The following is a 16,027-nucleotide window of genomic DNA, read 5'->3' on the forward strand; positions in this document are numbered from 1 at the left end:
AAAAAGAGTGGTTGTCAGTGTAGAGAGAACCCAAGCATTGACACCCATAAGTCATAAGTGCTGAGCCTGAAAGGCTTCTTTCCTCTTCAGACTCCAAACCTCTCAGAGAAAGCATTTGCAGGAAAACTCTACCATGAGATTAACGTCTACCAAGATATTTTAACTATTTAATTATTTAAAAGCTCCAGTAATCTTGTGTCTCCAAACACTCACGACCCAAACAAGGGACTTAAGATCTGGTCTAGCGTGCTCTGCACAACTAAGTGTCCACAGCTAAGGGGGATGTGCTCCTCTCTCTAGCGTAGCCCTTGCTACTGAAAATTCTACCTGACTCCACACCAACTCTTCACTCCATACAACTGCTCAGGAAACACCACTGCCATGGAAAGACTCGTAGGTCAGGGCACTGAAGGACATCCCTTCTCCTCACTTCATACGCCACTTTAGGTGAGAGGCAGCCAGTTGGAAAGGCTCTGTCCAGGGAATCTTCACTCTGCCTGTCCAGTCTCCTTTGCCATCACCCAGATCCGTATTCTGAGGATGATGTGGTCAGTCACCTGGGTTCGGGCTTCAGGTTCCAAGATATTTCATCTGAAAGGAAACCAGGATTTTGACCCATCTCAGCTCTCTAGACTGAAATATTAGTTTAAACTAAAATCTTTTAATAGTATTATATATTTCCTTATAAAACAAGAAAGGTGTTTATGCAAAGATGATGGAGGCTTCCACAGAAAGCATCTGTATTCATCCATAGAGTAGGAAATAGAGAAGAGAGAACAGGAAACTCACACAATACCACAGAGTGGGTGGCCCAAAGAAGAGAAATTTATTCTCTTGTAGATCTAGTGGCTGGAAGACCAAGGTCAAAGTTCCAGCAAGTTTGGTTTCTGCTGAGTGTTCATTCCTCACTCATAGACAGCTGCCTCCTTGCAGTGCCCTCACAGGGCCTTTCCTCTGAATGGAAGGAGGGAGGGAGAGAGAGAGGGAGAGAGATCTCATGTCTCTTTTCTTATGAGGTCACCTATCCCATGAAATTAAGGCCTGTTCCTTATGACCTTGCTTAACTTTAATTGCCTCTTTAACACTCTCTCTCCAAATTCAGGGTGGGATTTAGCATAGGGATTTCAGGAAGGCACAATTCAGTCCATCAGAGAAAGATATATACTGTCTATTATTAACCTGGGAGCCAAATGAATAAGGTAATTTCATATTTCTGGATATCAAAGTTGAGCTATGATAGCACTACACAGAAAATAGGAGTCATCTAAACAGTGGTCAAACTTCAAACCCTGGAATAAACTCTCCATTCTACTAGGAAACCATGAAGAATTCTCTTCTATTCTTTTTCTTGACCTTAGTGCTTTGGCTGAGGAGCTCAATGAGACAGGAGCAATTCAGGCTTCCTCCCATCTGTCCTGTTCTCTGCTAGTCCAACCTCTGTACATGGAGTTATCCGGGCTTCCTTTGCTTTTTAGAATCTTATTTATTCATCCATTGACAAAAACTGACAAGAGATCTGTCGGTGGGTAGAGAGAAGAATCAAGCATTTCTTCTGTTGCCCCCCGCCTGCTAGGATGTGCGGGATCTGACATTGGCTGCTTCCCTCTCTGTTTCAGACTAAATGTTCATGTCCCCACGCCGCGCCCCATTCACAACTCCTATGTTGGATTGCTGACTCCCAGTAAGTGGTTGGGCATGTATGAGAGGCAACTGATTGATGTTTCTCTAACACATTAATGTTTTTCTCCCACTCTTTCTCTGTCTCTGCTTCTCTCTAAAAATAAATAAATACATGAAATATTTAAAAAAAAGAAAAATAATTGACCACCTAGAATTCTATTGCCAGCCAAAATATCCTTTCAAAATGAAGGCATATTTGTTTTTTTTACTGTTTATTTGTTGCTTTCATTTTTATCTATTCATTTTTTACATTTTATTTATTTTTAGAGAGGGAAACAGAGGGAGAAAGAGAGAGAAACATCAATGTGTGGTTACCTCTTAAGCACCCCCTGCTGGGGACCTGGCCTGCAACCAAGTCATATGCCCTGACTGGGAATCGAACCACCGACACTTTGGTTATCAGGCCGGCAATCAATCCACTCAGCCACACTAGCCAGGGCTCGTTTTTTTCCACATATGAGTGAAATGATATGATTCTTAATTTTTTTCTGCCTAACTTTAGCTTAGCATGATATTTTCAAGGTACATCCATGTTCTCTCAAATGGCAGTATTTCCTCTTTTCTTATTGCTGAGTAGTAGTCCATTGTATATATGTACCACATCCTCTTTATCCCATCATCTATCGAAGAACACTGTGGTTGTTTTCATGTATTGGCCACTGAGAATAATGCTGGAATGAACATAGAAGTGCATACATCTTTCTGAATACACGTTTTCCAATTTCTCAGGTAGATACCCAGAAGAGGGGTGGCTGGACACAGACAACAGTATGGTGGTTACCAGAAAGAAGGGGGGTGGGGGGGTGGGGGGTATTAAAGGATACAGAGGACCAAATACATGGTGACTGAAGATAATTTGACTTTGAGCGGTGGGCACACAACGCAATACGTAAATCATATATCACCAAAGCGTATATGTGAAACCTACATTATCTTATTATCTTATTAGCCGATGTCACCCCCAGAACTTAATTGAAAATCAAATTATTTAATGCATGTAAAGCAATTGTAATTATAATGAAAACTGTGATTGTCTCCCGACATCTATTCTATGCCAGGTGAGTGGGTGCTCCTGATTAATGCAAGTAAATCATTTTGATCTAAAAAAATAAAGAAAGGAAAATTAAAAAGAATGAAATCTCACCATTTGCAAAAGTATAGATGAAACTAGAGGGTATTATGCTAAATGAAATAATTCAGTCAGAAAAAGACAAATACCATATGATTGCACTTAAATGTGGAATCTAAACAACAATGTATATGACCAAACAAAACAGAAATAAACTCATAGAGGCAGGGAACAGGTTGCTGGTTGCCAGAGGGGAGAGGAATTGGGGTGCTGGGTGAAAAGGTTGAAGGGATTGAAAAGTACAGATTGGTAGTTACAAATAGCCAGGGGGAGGCAAAGCACAGCGTAGGGAATGTATCAATAGTATTGTAGTAACTGTGAATGGTGCCAGGTGGGTACTGGAAACAGCGGGGGAGGGGAACACTTTGTAAAGTATTTAATTGTCTAACCACTATCCTGTACAGCTGAAACCAATACTAAAGAATATTGAATGTAAACTGTAATTAAAAAGAAAATTAAAGTTCTTTTTAAGAAATAAAGGCAAAAACTACATTATCAGGGAGACAAAAGGGAAGAGATCACTTGTGTCCAGCTGAGCCCCAGTAAAATAAATGCTGAAAGAAGGTCTTCATGCTAAAATGAAGTCAACACAGAAACTCAGATTAAGAAAAAGAAACAAAGAATACCAGAAAGGGTAGATCTCTAGGTAAAATTTTTAAAGTCTGGTTGGTAATTTTAATAACTTCATTTATTTTAAGAATCTATTGTATCTTTAAGTCAAAATAAAGACAGTGTGTTGTGGGTGTTGATAGTACATTAAGGTGCAAGAAAAAACATAATTGTCTTCATGAATGAATATAACGTTATTTAAAGTAGACTAGAATAAATTAAAGATGCATGTTTTAATCTCAAAAACTACTGCTAAAAATAGCATGAAACAGGTACAGATTACTTTTGAGAGTCAGAATGAGCAAGGATTCCTTTGGCATGATACAAAGTACACTAATCATAAAATAAGATTGATATGTAGGACACAAGTAAAATTAAAAATTCCTGCTCAACAAAGGACAATATTAAGAGTCTGTAAGTATTTTGAAGTCTACAAAATATTCTAGAAGGAGATTTCTGAAAAAGAATTCCTTCCAGTGTATATAAAGTACTCTAATAATAAACAATAAAGAAGATAACATAATAACAAATACATCAATATGATTGACTAATGAGTACATAAAATATATTCAGCATAATGAGTCATCAGGGAAATGGAAATTAAATCCACTTTCAAACGTTATTCACCCACTAGAAGGGCTGAAAACAAACCATCAGACCACGTCAAGTATTGGCAAGTAAGTGGAGCAACTGGACCTTCTGTGAACCCTGGGGGAGTGTCAAACGAGGCAGTCACTTTGGGGATTTGCCATGACCCAGAATGTCTGCCAGTAGGTATTTACTGAAAAGAGGTGAAACATCGACCCACAAATTGCCCACACAAAAATGTTTGTGGCAGCCTTATTCATATTTACCAGACACCGCGCAACCCAAACATCTATCACTAGCAGAATGTGTAAATAATTATGGTATGTAAGGAATATTTCTTAGTAATAAAAGGAATGAACCGCTGACTGATACAACACAAGGTGGATCCATAAAACCTTATGTTGACCAATAGAAGCCAGACCCTCACCCCAAGTACTGTACGATTCCATGTATACACATTCAAGAACAGAAAAAGTGAACTGTGGTGCTGGAAGTGCCAAGGCGGTTTCCTCTGGGAAAGAGGGTTAACTGGAGAGAGGCACAGGGGATTTCTTGGGGTTCCTGAAATGTTCTTTATTTTGTCTGGGTGGCAATTACATGGGTATATAAAATTCTCAGATGCATTGAGAAACTGTGCATTTTATATAGAGGAAATTATACTTCAATAAATAGGAACCAAAATGAAATAAAATAATCTATACATAGAGACATGTGCACCTGCACAGTTATGGAGCTGGGTGAATTGTCACAAACTGCAAAAGCACAGGTAACCAGCACCCACATGTCAGGCCCCTTGTGTCTTGTGCCCCCAACAACCACTATCCTGACATCTGACTGCACAGATTGGATTTCTCTGTTTTTGCACGCTTTGTATACAGAGTCATCTAGCATATTCTCTTGTAGCTGGCTTAATTTTACATACTCTTCCCTTTGTGAGACTTATGCATGTCATGTGTAGCTGTTGATCTTTATATTCGGAGCTCTACATATGGTGTTCCATTTTATTTAATCATTTTACTTGTCTATATTTTTACTCTCAGAGCATATTGATGTCCAGCTAGTTTTTGCTGATTACATATCTTGGGCTATTGCCAGAGGGGTTGGGAGTACGTTGAAATTTCAGGAAAGTGGAGCTGCTCTCTAACAATTAGGAAAGTACACATAAATTTGTGCAACAACTCCAGAAAGGACAAGTGACTTTTATTTGTGTGTATTTTATTTTATTTTGGTTCTCCTTTTATTGAGGTATAACTTTTTTCCACAATGCAATGCACAGTTCTTAAAAATTTAGTTCAGTCTGTCTTGAGATTATATATATCTATGTAACAAAACAATATATAGGTCGTTTCCTTTACCTCAGAAGTCCCCTCGTGCCCCTCCCCAGTTAAATCCATTGTCCCACAGGCAGCCACTTTCTGATATTTTATCAGAAATATCCACCATCGCTGCAGTACCATGAAGAGATATTTGCAATTTTTCAATGGCTACCTTTTTGATGTAAGGAGGTGAGAGTGCATGGTCTGATGAGTTTGACTGCATTCATTTTGACTGTAAAGTGCACGATTTGAAAGCAAGATGTTTCTACATAAACTTCCTAGTCACATCTGTTAGACACTTGCAGATGGGCAAAGTCTGTCCATCAGGAAACTTGCTGCGATAGCATTAAACAGACAGGTAACTTTATCCAGTGTAATTTCCCCAGAAACCAATGCCTTAAAGTGTAGGGAGAAAAGTTATGGTGATTGACAGTGAGGTTTACCTTCCAGTCTGGAAGAAAAATCTGTGGCCATATTTTACTGTAGATATTTGCTGGAGATAAACAGCAACAACAAAAAAGACCCCCTACCATACTAAAAGATGGACGATTATTTGTTCTCAGAAGTCACCATAACCGGAATAAATTGTAATTCTTATGAATCTTACAAATCCTCCCTAGACGCATTGTCTGAATATGGCAAATGGTTGCATTATTAATATCCTACAATTCAATTTAACTCGTATATATTTTTATATATATAAAAAACAATCTCCAGACATACTTGTTAACTAATGACTACAAGACTAAAGAGGCAGGTTAGAATCTCCAACCTTGTCAACAAGCCGTGGCGCATCACAGGCCAAGTGTTCTCAGCACATTACACTTCCTGTTGTGGCTCAGAAGCAGCTTACAGCTCAGGGATTGCGCACGTGCCCTGTCAGGCACAGACCTGGCATTTAGACCTGAACCTGAGACAGAAAACAGTGCACTTCACTCAGAGGAAGACCTTTTAACGTGCTGCTCCCCAACCCGCTGAGAGCTGTCATAGCTCCATCTGCCTGGGGATGGTTGCTAAGAATGTCCACAAACACAGCCTCAGGCTCCTCTCGCTCCCCATCCTGGGGGTTGAAACAGGGTATTATTGTCAAGTGGGCAGGGGAATTAGAACTCTGAGTCCTACGTTAGTTCCTTACAAGCTTACAGGGACCACCAGGAGAATCAACCTAATTCATTCTCTCTCTTTCTCTCTCTTAGGATCCCACATGGCCCAGAGGATACTTCAAGCCCAGCTTGCAATTTCTATGCTGGAAAAGGAGGCTGTGACCTTGAACCATGCATGAAACTAGACGTTATAGTCATTATACATCCTGGTACAACAAATACCCAGCGGGGAAATGATTTTCTTCATTGATCAGGAGACTCACAACTGGGAGAATGCAACAGAGGGCTGGTATTTATTGAACTTCCAGAAACCAGCCGGTCCCATCAGCCTCACCATCCCAGCCGTACAGCTCCGGGGCTCGGCAGTGTGTTTCTGTGCTCCGAAAGATGCCACCATGCTGTGGGCGCCTGTGGGAGCCCTGGGAGACCTCAGGTCGCAACATGGCACCCCCAGCTCTGAACACCCGGGGAGCGTCTCAGCCTGGACAGGGGGAGGCCTGCGCTGGGTCGGCAGAGGTGGGGCTCAGAAGCAGCAGCCTCACTCGAAGGCGAAGGCGATCTCTCTGGCTCAGAGAACAGGTCTAAAAGCACCATCGATCCAAAGCACCGATTCGAATTTAGGATTCGAAGGAGTTAGTACTGAAGCTGCATCTGCTGTTCCTACCGTTTGTAGTTCTGCCCTTCAGAAGCCTCCAATGCGTCCCCTTCTGTTTCTGACCTGCGCTTCCAGAGAAACTACAATCCTATAAATATTTAGATTAGTTTTGCCTGTTTTTGATCTTTGTCTAAATAGGATAACACAGTTTGGATTTTTTTTCTTTCTGGATTTTTCTCTTAGTATTATATTGATGAGATCCATCCATGTTGTATATAGTTTACTGTGTCAATTTTCATTGCTGAATGAAAATAAATAAGTAGATGGCAAAATAACTACCTAAATGTTTACCTAAATTTTCTAGACTTTGGCTAGTATCAAAAGTGTTGTTTTGAATATTTGCATACATGTTCTTTGGTGAACATATTTATGCACGTTATAGGCACATATGGTAGAACTTCAGTGTCAAAGTGTGTCCATACACCTGGCCTTCCTTCCTCTACTAAGAAAGTCCTCAATAAGAGGACTATTGACCTCTGTGTTGTAAATCAACAGAAAATGTTTACTTCTCAATATAGCTGACTTCTCAGAAACTTTTGACACATGAGTTTTGGCCCCTTACTCTTGCTTCAAATTCTCCCTTCCCTGGGCTTCCATGACAAACCATCCTCTTGAGGCTTTTGTCTGCTCCTTGGGCTGTTTCTCTGTGTGTTGTTTCTCCTGCACACACTCTCATCTCCCTTCCAGTCACTAACCGCTGGAAGTCTGCAAGGTTTACCCACGGCCGTCTCCTCTCCTTCGGTTATTCTCTCTCTCTCTCTCTCTGACATTTCATTCATGCCCATGTGACTCACATATTTCCATCTCTGTACCAGGCTTCACCATCTAGTTACTCTTGTCTGTCACTCAATTAAAAAAAGTCTCTCATCATTCATGTATAATATATATGTTAAAGAAAACCAGAATTCTCAGCCATAAACATAGTCAAGTGAGAGAAATTGTCATTGCAAACTAGCAGGACCCTCGAAATCCTCCAGACCATAGGGGACTCTTTTCAAACTGTCTGAGTGATCCCTTGAATCTCCTCTAACTTGGCTTGAGAAGGACTGGAAATGCCAGACCTTCCCTATTCTTTAGTGAATTCTCAGTTTTCTCTTATCTCCTTATTGTGGATAATAGGCTAAAGAAAATGTGTTCAAAATGGGTTTCATATTTGTTTTGCACACATTCCCAAGCATGTATTGTGTTCTCTGTGTGGTCTCATGCATTGAGGGCTCTCTCCAAACCCAAGGCAAAAGGAAATATTTCAGTTATGTAATACACACACACACACAAACGTTTATATCTATACTTATGTTTAAGTTTTTTAAAATGCTGTTATTCCTATAGCTGTGAGCTGCATAGGGTCAGGACATATCTGTGTGTTGTGCCTTACCCTGTACTTGGCACATTGTGGTTGCACAGTAAATATTTGTTGATTGAAGAAGAACAAATTGATAACATCAACAGATGCAGAGCTTCTATTCTTTGGATGCTGTTAGAGAAGTATGGATCCATGTATTTCTACTAGTTGCCCACTTCTCATCACCATGAGAACACTTCTTCTATTTGCATATACAGTAAATTCCTTTTACGTTTGTGCAGGTTTTCCTAGTTAGACACAATTTTCAGCTTTGGAGACATGAGTCCTATGAAGTTAAATGTGGTAATGGGGGTGGGGGGGCATGGTGTCCAAGCTAAAAGAAAATCAGTTAACTCAGTTCTGTGTTCCCATATGTTTCTTTTCCATCCTCATTTCTGGGGCACAATTGAAAAGCCCTTTCGAGGGTAGTGTTCTCCGTACATTACTTGATGCTCTTGTATACAATTGAGTGAGGTCCAATTTTCTGTGCCATTTGTCTTTGTCATGGCCATGACTTGCTCTGCTTCTTTGCATATTTTTTTCTAGTGATCCCATTGATTTACTTATCTTTGGTGTAGAAATTCCTACCACTGGGAGTCCTAGTCCAAGACTTAAGAAAAATAAACCTGTTTTTCTCCATTGCTAACTGTGGTGCGCAGGGCTGAGTTATTTTAACTGAGGACCTATATTCTTAACTCTTGAGAAAACTTTTTGAGGGTGTTACCCTGATTGTTATGTTTGTCCTTTCAAAATCCCGCATGAGAGCAAAATGAAGACTCTGCGCCTGGGACAGTAGAAAGAAACATCACTACATTCTGCGGGAACTGAGTTATTGGCCTTAACACTTTGTGAAAACGGGAGATGAGAGCATGGAACTGTAGAAAAAAGTAATAACAAAAGGAGGGATTTTTCATTTGTGCGACAATTTGTAGAGGTTATTCTTCAAGAAACACTCGCTCAATTACAGGAAAGAAGACGAAGAAGGAGAATCTCAGTGTTAGTTCAGTTTGGTAACTTAAAAATGGATGGACATTTGTCTCAGGGATTTTAAAATTTAAAAGAATGTGAATGTTAGCAGCAATTACAGTTATCCTTGCTGATAAGATGGATATAAGCACTTTCCAAATCCATGCTAGAAAACATTGCCCTATGGTACGTGAGAGCAGATTTCAAAACTATAAAACTTTTAGAAAAACAGCATAGGAGAAAATCTTCTAGACCTGAGGCTAAGAGAAGAGTTCTTAGATTGGACACCAAAAATATGACACACATGTACACATACACATTGGACTTCATCAAAATTAAAAACTTCTCTGCCAAACACTCTGTTAAGAAAATGAATAGATAAAGTACAGATGTAGAGTAAATATTTACATACCATATAAGTCTGACACAGGTCTTGTATTTAGAATATATAAAGAAGCCTCAAAACTCAGCAGTAAAAAAAAAAAAAAGCAATTAGAAAATGGCCCAAGAGATTTGAAAATTTGAATAAATATTTACCAAAGAGGGTGTACAGATTGCAATAAGCACATGAAAAGATGTTGAGCCTCATTAGCTGTCAAAGAAATGCCATTTAAAACCACAATGAGATATCACTCCACACCTATCAGTTCCTAAAATTAGAAACAGTGAACACACCAAACGCTGGCACACATGTGGGGAAACTGGATTACTCATAAACTGCTGGTAAAATGGAACAGGCACTATGGGAAATAGTGTGGCAGCGTCTTAGAAAACTAAACATACCCTACCACGTGATCCAGTAATTCCACACTTGGGTACTAGAGAAATGGAAACTTATATTCACACCGAAAGCCATAAGTAAATATTCATTGCAGCTTTATTCATAATAGTAAAAAGCTGAAAACAACTCATATGTCCTTCAATGGGTGACTGGTTAAGCAAACTGTGGCACATCCGTACCACAGGATACTATTCAGAAATAAAAAGGAACAAATGTGTTGGATACACACAATAGCTTGGATAGATATCTTGTTCTTTTTACTCCTGTTGAGTGAAAAAAACAATGTCTCAAGAAGTTATCAGTATATAATTTTGCTTCTATAACATTATTGAAATAACACCATTGTAGAAATGAACAGATGAGTGATTGTCAGGGTCAATGATGGGCTGAGGGGATGAATGTGTGGATACAAAGGGGTGTAATGAGGAAGATTTGAAGTTATGAAACAGTTGAGCCTCTTCATTGTGGCAGTGAATCTATACCTAAGATGTACATAGGTAGAGGAATCTGCACATATGAAAAGTTGCATAGAGTTATACACACAAGTGCATGTAAAACTGTGGAGATCTAAATAAGCTCTTAGGATGTAGCAATATTAATGCTTTGTTTTTGATGCCACTGGTGCAGAAGGGGTGAAGAGTCTCAGGACCTCCCTGTACATTTACTTCTATGAATCTATAGTTATTTTAAATTAAAAATATTAAAAAAATTAAACCAAAGGTTTATAAAGCTCATAAATGTGAATCATCTCTGGCTTGTTATACATCATCATTCTTGTTCTTGATTTTTTTTAGTTCTCACCCTGTAAAGAGCTGGGGCACTAATCCTGTCCGCTCAATCTTTTTTTTTTTTTTTTTTTTTTGTAGATAGCATGAAGTGGGTACCATGCAATTGTGTTTGTGACCACGAGGTGGCAGAAGTTCTATTCCTTTCATTCCACCAATACCTCACAGGTCAAAAGCCTGATGGTTACTAGAGGATTTGCTTTTGATTGGCTCAGCCACCAACAGAAAGGCTCTCTTGAGCATGAGAGAACAAGAACAGGACACAGAAATAGTGCCTCAGAGGAGAGAAGTTCTGGAATCATTACAAGGTGTATCAAGGCAAATATGAGGATGGAGAACATGCTGGGGTGTGCAGCCATAGTCTTGTGGCTTCAGTTTGGCTGTAAGTTAGAGGTTGAGGGATTAGAACCATAAGCACCCGCTTATCCAAAATCGGGGAGAATAGGTAGGGGTTTAGTCTCAGCTCATCCTAGGTTTCTTGTTGGGACTTTTTAAAACCGCTGAGCTCAAAGCTTTGTCTCTTTTCTGATTTTGTTTTCCGGAACAGGGTTGGGTGGAGAGGACCAGGTGGAGCAGAGTCCTCAGGCCCTGAGGATCCAAGAAGGAGAGAGTGTCAGCCTCAACTGCAGTTACACAGTCAGCTCTTTTCGAGGGCTGCAGTGGTACAGGCAGGGTCCGGGGAAAGGCCTCCGATCCCTCTTCCTCCTGTATTCATTTGAGGAAGAACAGCAGAATGAAAGACTAACAGCTATACTATCACAGAAGGGAAGTTCTCTGAGCATCAAAACTCCTGAAGCTGAAGACTCAGCCACTTACTTCTGCGCTGTGGAGACACAGTTGTCCTCAGGCACCTGCACCCTGTGCCAAAACCCTGTAGCTGGGGCTCTGGAGTAAGGGCATCTCTGCTGTTTTTCCTCCTTGACAAAAAGTATTTACATAGCACCCAGAACTTCTTTCCAAGTGGTCCTCTGGAGAATGAAACCTTGTGACATAGCCAGATGGCAGAGATTACTGTTCATGCCACCCAGGTATCCTAGTCAGTCCCCCATGCGTGTTCATGGGTCAGTCTGGTTCCTTCACACAGACTCAGATGGGATAGCTGTGATACGGACAGGCTTGGATTCACATCTTGGGCCACTTGGGAAGAGACTGCACAGGAATACACTCTTCCCTGAAATTTCTTTTCTTTTTTTGGATTCTTTTATCCATGTGGTAATCGGGTCACATGTCTACCAGTGAATGTTTTCCATTTTAATTGAGTCTTCTTGAAGCTTCCATCTGCACCAGCCACCAGCATTTCTCCTCTTCTTAATAATCAAAGTAGATCAACGAATCGTCTACTTGTCTCCATTTTTCTCAACGCCCCTCCCTCACCCCGCTTCACCTGGCCTCCAGTGGCATCGCTCCAACAGAAGCTCTCGCTTTAACACCAGTGTCTTTGGTGGTGATAAAGCCTGTGGGTATTTATCATTTCTCTTCTTGTCTGAGATGCTCATCAGTCTCCCTTCCCTTTTTTAAAAAAGTAAATTTTATTTTTATCAAAATAATACCTGTATATATTTCCAAAATCAAATAAAACCTTCTTATTGGTCTCACTCTTCTACACACTCCAGTCTCACCACCATGATGGAACCACTTTTAATTCTCATGTCACAGCACTGACATTTGTCTCAATATTTAAAGTACTGTTCTTTTCATTTTCTCTCTTTTTTGTAGTCAAAATACAATGCATAAAATCAGGTGCACAAAACTTAGAAGCCGGTATACCAATCAATAAAACTTCACACTTGTTTCTGTCTGCGTGATACCATACAGATGTATACACTGAACATTTCTGTGTCTCCAAAAGGTTCCCACATGCCCCTTCCAACTCAGCAGCCCCTTCTCCCATTCTTCACTCTAAGGAACCACTACTCTGACTTCTAGCATCAATTCTTGAACTTTAGGTGACGGGAATCATACAGAACGGTGCAGTGAATGTTCTCAGATCTGACTTCCAACACATACAAGAATCAACCAATGAGTGAATAAATAAGTGGGACAATAAATTGATGTTTCTCTCTTTTTCCCTCCTGCACCCCTTCTCTCCCCGCATCTCCTCTATCCCCACCCTGTCCCTTTTCTCTCTTCTCAAAACATAAAACTGTTTTCATTTAGGAGAGGTGAGCATTTTTCTGGCAATTCTAGGCTCCGTCCCACGATGGCACTGTTTCCGTTTTGGTTTCCCACTGAGCAAATCAGGGTGACTTGTCTCTGATTGCCTGGGCTGACAATGTGTTTCCCGTAGAAATGTTTGAACGTTGGAGACAGCAAAGCAGATTCTTTATCTTGTGACCCTGTCAATACTACAGACAAAAGAACAATTCTCGGTGAATGTAAGTGACAGGAAGAATGGACAAATTCCTGAGCCTGCTCATCGTTTGGCTGCAGCTAGACTGTAAGTTAGAGGGATCTGGAAATGGGCAAAGAACAGGCAGACCCTGGGACATTTTTCCCCAAGAAAAAATGAGAAAGACAAGGAGCTATATTAGTGTAATTTGCTGGGAGTTTCTGTGGAGATTAAAAAACTAAATTTAAAAGGAGTTGCCAAAGAATCATCAGCCACTAAGCAAAGCCGTCCACCTGCCTGCATTTTCTCTTTTTGTACAGGGGTGAGCAGTAAAGAGGAAGTGAATCAGAGTCCTGCCGCTCTCCCTGTCCGAGAGGGAGACAGCTTCTTTCTCAACTGCACTTACTCCAGCAGCGGAATTTACTTTTTACAGTGGTTTAGGCAGCGCCCTGGGAAAGGGCTCACATCTCTGTTCCTACTTCGGTCAAATCAGAGAGAGGAAAGAAATGACAGAATTACAGCCTTGTTGGATGCAACATCAAGACACAGCGCTTTACACATTTCAACTTCTCAGCTCGGAGACTCGGCCACCTACCTCTGTGCTGTGAGGCACAGTGCACAACAAGCTCCTGTCACCAATACTCAAACTCTGTGGCTGAGGCTCTAACCACGTGTCCTTTCTTGAAGCTTTTTCCATTCAGGGGTTTTTGAATTTGACTCTGTAGATAGGAGCACTTATCTACAATTAAATATACAATACTTGATATAATGGACTAAAATGAAATAGCGAATCCTTTGATCTTTAGATTTTTATCAACATCCAATTAAACTATAGTTTTATTGACATTAATTCACATGTCATACAGTTCTCTCTTTTACAGTGAAGAATTAAGTGGTGTTTAATACCACCCTGAAAGGAAATCACATACCCATTAAGCAATTACTCCCCACCTTCCCCTTCCTTAGCCCCTGGTAACCACTAGTTAGTTTTCTGTCTCTTCGAATTTATCTATTCTCTACACACCATACATCATACAGAAGGTGGGCTTTTGTGTATGGCTTCTTTCACTCAGCAAGATGTTTTGGAGATTCGTCCAACTCAGGACCAACCGGAGAAAGGCAAACTTTCACCCCTGGCCAACCACATACGGTACCAAGTTTCTAGGAGCCTGCTTACATCTGCCCCACTTTTTTCTTTTATTGCTAGAAGATTGTCAGTTTTATTGATATTTTAAACAACTGTTGATTTTTCTCTGTCGTTTTTCTATTTTCAACTTCATCGATTTCTGTTTTTATTATTATTATTTCACTCCTTCTTTTGCTTTAGATTGATTTTCCTCTTCTTTTTCTAGATTCTTGCTGTGGGAGTTTAGATCCATTAACAAGTCTTTGTTTCCTTAAAGGCAAGATAGTCTATCATCAGCAACTTTCTAGTATTTAAAACTATGTCCCACCTCTTTAACTGGCTCCAATACTTTTAGAGTTTCATTGCCCACTGTCGCCCTATTTGTGCGCCCCAGTCTATGTAAACCGGATTCAATAACTTCGCTGGACGTTGCCTTTGCTTATGTTCTTCCTTTGGTTTGGAAGAGCCTTGCATAATCACATTAAGGTTTTTTATTAACTTCTTGCTGATTGGTCACAAAATGTTTACACTCCTAGGAATAATATAAAACTTGTAATACGCCTGTACAGTGAGGACAGAACTGTGGTAGGCAGAATTCTAAGGTGATACCCATGTTTTCTGTGCCCTTGGTGTGCATGCCCTGTGTAATCTCCTCTCCCTGAGTCTGGGCAGGGCCTAGAGATGATGGATGGCCTTCTGTAATCAGTTACATTATTGGCAAAGGCGAGGGGGTTTTGCAGGCGTCATTAAAGTCCATAAAGTCCAAGGTGACTTTTCCCAAGACAATATACTGTATGAAGGAAAAGAGACTTTCTTTATCCAGTGGTCCCCAGTAACAGACATTCTAAATTAAATAATATCACGTGAAAGTTCCATGTGGAATCCAGGGTTAGGTGTCTACGAGTGGCCAACCCACTCTTTCTGTATCAGACCCATCCAGGTTACCTCTCTCCTCTTTTTCTCCATTCTAATGCGATTTCTCTGATATCCACTTGGTGTCCATAATAATTAGTCATTCCTCAATCATCTTATTCTTTTACACTATTTCTCACAGTCCCGTTAGTAAATATTTGCAACATCCTTAAATAGGTGATGTGATCTTCAGGGTCTGTGGATCACTTCCTTGTCTACTTTAGTGAAAATACAGAGGTTCTCATTTTTATCGCTTTTACCACCAATTCCATCTACAGAGGATTATTATTATTTATCATGCCTGGACAAAAGTGCAAACTAAAATTATTTTCACATTTTCAAAAATAGTTATTTTTCTTTTAAACTAATTTACTAAAGCTAAAAAATAAAAATGATCGGCTATTTTAATAAAATGTATTTTAAATGAAAGTGTATATTTAAAATGTATTTTAAAAGTTATTTATAGATTTTTATAGATTTTAATTATAGACTTAATTATAGATTTAAAAATAAAACTAATCAGTTTTTGTTTCAATGTCCATCTAATTACTCAAGCAAATAATATCACTCTTTATATGGGTCAGTTTAGAAAAAAATGTACAATTTAAAAGTAATATTGTTTAATACTGCAAAGTATTCGAGCCGTCATGAGCAACTACTGTGACTACTTTGCTAATTCACAAACACCCTTCAGAACCACACATGA

This window comes from Pteronotus mesoamericanus, unplaced genomic scaffold (assembly GCF_021234165.1).
Source record: "Pteronotus mesoamericanus isolate MK-2021 breed Mesoamerican mustached bat unplaced genomic scaffold, CSHL_Meso_final contig_276, whole genome shotgun sequence".
NCBI lineage: Eukaryota > Metazoa > Chordata > Mammalia > Chiroptera > Mormoopidae > Pteronotus > Pteronotus mesoamericanus.